This window comes from Nanorana parkeri, unplaced genomic scaffold (genome assembly GCF_000935625.1).
Source record: "Nanorana parkeri isolate BGI_ZX_2015 unplaced genomic scaffold, ASM93562v1 scaffold1357, whole genome shotgun sequence".
Classification (NCBI taxonomy): domain Eukaryota; kingdom Metazoa; phylum Chordata; class Amphibia; order Anura; family Dicroglossidae; genus Nanorana; species Nanorana parkeri.
The window spans coordinates 317,855-323,929 of record NW_017307625.1 but is presented as its reverse complement, the minus strand read 5'-3'; positions in this window follow the sequence as shown (position 1 = coordinate 323,929).

The window sequence follows — 6,075 nt, the reverse complement described above, 5'->3', positions numbered from 1 at the left end:
TTGCAAATGTAAAAAACACATAGGGGAGAATTTATCAAAACTGGATCAGACACTCATGACAGCCAATAAGCTTCTCTCGAGTTTCCCAGATAGCAAGGATAACTTGCTACAAACTTGTGGAGGGGTGAAATTGTAATTTTGTTAACTTGCTGCACATATTCCTGCCAAGTTGTAGACTTGCAGAACACTCGCAGCACAAGTTCTAGTTGACACTTTTTGAATTTGTAGCAAATTTGCTTGGCAAGTCTACAGCAAGAGTCCTGCAGGTCTTAGCAAGAGCTCTGCAAGCTCACTGGTCTGGAGACTTGCAATGCAGACTTGATGTAATTGTGCAACAAAATTGTGAAGCTTGGCAAGTCTGCAATAGTTTAGCAAGTCATTTTCAAACTTGCAGCACAATTTCTTGCTATCTGGGTTGTTCAGTAAAGCTTTGGGAGTGAAAGCTAGAAGGTGATGGTTGCCATGAGTATTCTAGATTCTGGTTGCTCCACTTTTGATAATTTTACCCAACAGAATCCCCATGCAAACTGCATCCTTGGGGTTCTTAAATTCAGAACCCAGAGATGCAAGGCAAATGTGCCAACCATGTAACCACTATGCTGCCTATGGGTTTTTGAAATAATCACATAAAAATATATTTTGGCTGTCAAAAGAGTTAACTGTTAACCCAAGGTTTTGTTTTTAATACAGGTAACCATTAACCATTGACACACAGCCATTTTTAGGACTCATGTACAGGTATGTATTGGTGTGCCTTGTCATTTACATCAAAACCACAATGTGCCACATGCATTATATACATTTTAGCATATTAATAACTATCTTTAAGCCTAGCAAATGCAGAGTAAAATGCATACAATGCACTTATTAGCACAACAGTGCATCTCAACTGGACGAGGATGCACTTTGTGTGTACAGCCATCAGAGCAAAGCAGGAATGAGAAACATATACAATCAGAAGTTCTCATCTGTCACGTATATACACACAAAAAGTTTAGAAAGATAATTTGCTGGTATGATTGATTGGAAAAGCCCAGCTGCTGTCAAAAACCTATGAATGTATTGGGGTTTGTATACACTGGGGGATTCTGTACCAAGTCCAAAACATCTCAAAGTACATATTTGTATAAAGCATCAATGGTTAAAAATGAATATTTACATTACTAAAAGGGGATGCAGCATTTTATAATGGTGTATTAAGCTGCCTATAAACACTAGAAAATAGATGGATGAGAATTCAACTTGTCAGATACCAAACAGTCCCTCACAGACAGCAACTAGATAAGGCTTTCTAACCTGCCTGAATGGTTATTTTCTTTAAGAATGGTCATACAGGACTGACTTGTGTTGTCCTGTAAATATTAAAACACCATCATTTAATTTAAATCATGTCCTTTAAGTTCTATGGGTATCTTCAAAATGAGAATTTAAACATTTTAGACATTTCAGGTATAGCTTGATATTAAGTAAAACATCTCTTTCTTCACCAAACAGCAACTGTGGAAGGACAATAAAAGGTTGCTGTAACCAGAGTTATTACAGATCAGTGACATAATCCGCCACAAACTGAAGGCACATATGGATCACAGAGAAGCTGGATATGTTTAACAAAAAATAAAATACAAGATAGTCTGGAAGTTGAGATTATACAGATACAGATGTGCTATGGGTTTTTGGGAAGTGGCATTCAGCTCAGAGCAGAGGCAACAATACAGGTGAAACTCGAATAATTAGAATATGGTGCAAAGTTAATTTATTTCACTAATGCAACTTAAAAGGTGAAACTAATGTATGAGATAGACTCATTACATGCAAAGCAAGATAGTTCAAGCCGTGATTTGTCATAATTGTGATGATTATGGCTTACAGCTCATGAAAACCCCAAGAACCCCAAATCCACAACCTCAAAAAAGTAGATTATTACATGCAATCAATAAAACAAGGATTGTACACAGAACAATATCGGACCTCTGAAAAGTACAAGCATGCATATGTACTCAGTACTTGGTTTGGGCCCCTTTTGCAGCACTTACTGCAATTACTTTTGCACGATATTCTAATTATTCGAGTTTCACCTGTAATAAACACCCTTTCTTAGTATCAGTGGCAGCAATAATAACCTCCCCTATAAAGGTGTCAGTGGCTTCAATAATAAACCTCCTTATATTGTTGCTGAGTTAGGAGCACAAATAAACCCTCCTCCAACAGTGTTTAGTGGTTACTTAACTGAATACATACTCACTGTCTCTTCCCTCTTAAATTACATTGGACCAAAATTACACTGCCAGTCTGCACTGTGTCCTGGATCCCGAAAGAAAGCCAATGGGATCCAGACACTGGATCCAAAATCCCCCGGGAACCACACAGGCTGCAAAAAAGGTCCCATAATTGGACAGTCCTGATTTACATAGAAGCCAGAATACCACAGCATAACTGATGTAATTAAACAGACCCTGTTGCATGATCAAATACTCTCAACCAAGCACACAAATGGGAGGAAGAGACTAACTACAAGCCTCTCTTGCCACCTGCACTGCTAAATACCACTTTAGTCACTAGACTATTTCTGGAGTGTGTTTATTTGTACTGACACCTTTTCAAATAATATTTATTTTTGGTGTAACCAATTATCATTGTTTGTTCTTTCTGGTATTGTTTTACTTATGCTAGTAATACTTTACTACATTGGGTATGCATCTTCCTTATATGTATGTAAATGAAGCCAAATTACATCTCCTAATCTCCCATATTTTGCATATTAACTATTGTTGTTTTACAAATTAAACATTTTAAAACTAATTTTGCTTAGTTATTTGAATGAACTTGACTTTGCTAAATAAAGGTAATTTAGTGCTGTTGCATCCTCAGAGAGACATGACCTGGTAAGCAAGCCTATGACTTTGATAAATCAGATCCCCTGTGTCAGAAAAGCTGACAACAGCTGAGTAAAGCACAGCAGAGATCTGGGAAGCCTGGATGTTTGTTAAACATCACATAATCAGTGTCTCTGCTACATATTTACTGGTAGTGAGTAACATTATCTGTACAATTTTCTGTTACATTTATCTGTAGATTTTTGTCTGCAATTGAGTTTTTGTCAGAAAATCTACCAGTTGATGGGGAGTGTACAACCTCAATTACTGTACAACTGGCAGATTTTTGTCTTTCAAGCAGGTTATAAAACCTTTGTCTAGTTGGATGAATTTTGACAGGTTAGTGGCGTGGTTGTACAACAAAAATCTCAAGATGCAAACTGCACATGCTCAAACTGTCAATCTGTCCTTTCAGTCGATGAAAATCAGGCAGTTGGTGGTGCTGACAAGTGTTAATTGCGAACTACATTGGTTTGTGCATGATGGGCTAGTTGTAGAAAATGTAATGAGGGTGAGATGTCTGGACAAAAAAAGTTGTACAATGGTTGTAAGGTGTATGGCCACCTTAAGTGTAAGCTGTTACAGTTGTAAAACTGACAGTCAGCACTGAAGTGAATGTTCCTTTAAAGCTGGCCATACACCTTACAAATATCTGCAGATTTTCTATGGTCAGATGGAAAAGGTGTAACAGATTCCTCCATCTACACTTAACGGTGTGGATGGAGTAATCTCCACCTGGGCCAATCTGTTGCACTTTATCCATCTGACCACAGAAAATCTGCAGATAAATTGTAAGGTGTATGGGCACCTAAAGTGTATTTCCATGTTTGCAGTCAAATTTGAGAAACACCCACTATATGTTTGTTATGTGTTCCGTTTCACACAGTGTACCTAAAATATTTTCTAAAATATTTTCTTAAAAATATTTCTTACCTTTCTAGTTGTTTAACATAGCAGATTTAACATAAAGGAAAGCTGAGAATGCTGTACAGGAAGGGTCAATTCGCATTTAAGTGTTCTGTTGTGGTGTCGTTAATGCACACATGTTGACACTAATTACAGCATGCTTTACATTTGTTGCCTTGTAAAAAGAAAATTGCACATTTTAGTAATGCAGCAGAGGACAATGAACAATAAGTGTGCTGTGTGCTGCTGTCTACTGTACAGTGCTTTGTGATGCCATTCACAATAAATTACTATAGAGCAGATGTGTTGTGGTAACTGTGTGTTACCACAACACACAAGTGTGAACAGGACCTACAAACGTTATATGCATACAGAAATATACTAGGTTAGGTGTCATCCTTGACTTGGACCACACCTTTTTGCCCCACATCCAATCACTATCCAAATCCTGCCATATTGACCTTCATAACATCTCCAAAATACACCCCTTCCTAACCAATGAAACTGCAAAGCTAGTCACCCACTCACTTTTTATCTCTCGTCTTGACTATTGCAACTCCCTCCTCATTGGCTATCCCCCTTTAGTCTATCCTGAATGCTGCTGCTAGACTCATCCACCTAACCAACCACTAAGGGGTCTATTCACGAAGCAGCCGAAGGATCTAGCCGTAGCTTCGGCCGATCCTTCGGCTAGCTTCGGCCCCAGGACCCCTTCAGTTCTGTAGAACCGAAGGGCTGCTGTACAGGCTATTCACAATAGCCCGTACAGCTCCCGTACTTAGTCGAGCCGAACGCATATGCTTCAGCTCGGCTGAGCTGCGCTGAAAGCCCAAGCTGGCCGAGCGGCTTCTGACAGCTGGGCGAAGCCAGCTGTGATCTTACGGCTGGCTCCGGCCACTTGCAGAGAGTTCAGCGTCCCTGGTTACCAGCTAACCAGGGACACTGATCTACAGACAGCAAACTCTCCCGGGCACTCCGGGAGTCTCCCGCTCCCGGCCGCCAAGGAGAGATACACTGCTTTTTCTTTTTTTTTCTTTATTCTGACACGGAGCCGTGTCAGAATAGGAAAAAAAAACATGTTGGCCATAGGAATGCATTGCTAGATTCCTATTGGCTAGTTCAATTTGCAATAGCCAATAGCAAACTAGCATTGCACCCGCCCTAGGTTGCAGTTCTCCATCAGGTCCACAACTACTGATTGACAGCAGCAGAGGGCGGGTACAATAGCTAGTTTGCTATTGGCTATTGCAAATTGAAATAGCCAATAGGAATCTAGCAATGCATTCCTATGGCCAAAATGTATTTTCTTTTTTTCTATTCTGACACAGCTCTGTGTCAGAATAAAGAAAAAAAAAGAAAAAGCAGTGTTTCTCCCCCGGGCGGCCGGGAGCGGGAGACTCCCAGACGCCAGGGAGAGTTTTTTCTTTTGCTGGCAGCATTACCGCCTGCCAATAGAAAACAGTTTCGCAGAGCTAGCTGTCACTGCTAGCTCCACACAATCATTTTCTATTTATTTTTTCTACTTTTTAAACGATTTTTCTGTTGTGCTCGGTACCACAGAGGGACCGAGCAGAACAGCCGTGCCGAATGCTCAGCGGCATTCGGCTATTCACTCACTGCTGTTCGGCATCTATAAGAATAGACCGCACAGCAGCGGGTAGCCTGCCGGAGGTTCGGCTTAGCCGATCCAGATTTTGGATCGGCTGAGTCAAACTCCTTCTGCACTTGAGCATGTTCGGCCGACCCGAAGCCACCCGATGTACGGCTGATTTCAGCCGATATACGGCTGAAATCAGCCGTACCAGCCTGAAGTGAATAGCCGATCAGTGTTCAGCTCACTTCGCTTTAGGTCGGTCATTCACTCGGCTGCCTACGGCAGCTTAGTGAATGGACCCCTAAGTGTCTGCAACTCCCCTCTGTCAATCCCTGCACTGGCTTCCAATAGCCCAAAGGATAAAATCATAAATATTAACAACCACTTACAAAGCCATCTACATCTCTGCCCCGGCTATATCTTAAACCTTGTCTCAAAGTATCACCCTATCCATCGCATCAACTCTTCCAAAGATGTCCTGCTTTCCAGCTCCCTCATTAACTCCTCCCATGCTCACCTCCAAGACTTCACTGAGTCTCTCCCATCCTCTGGAACCCTTTACCCCAACCTGTCTATCTCCCACTCTGACTGCCCTTAGGCGATCCCTTAAGACTCAGCTTTTAAAGTGTCCATACGACATGTCCATCAGACACACATAGTTTTGTATAAAAAAATTGATTTTATTGCATTAAAATCAACATG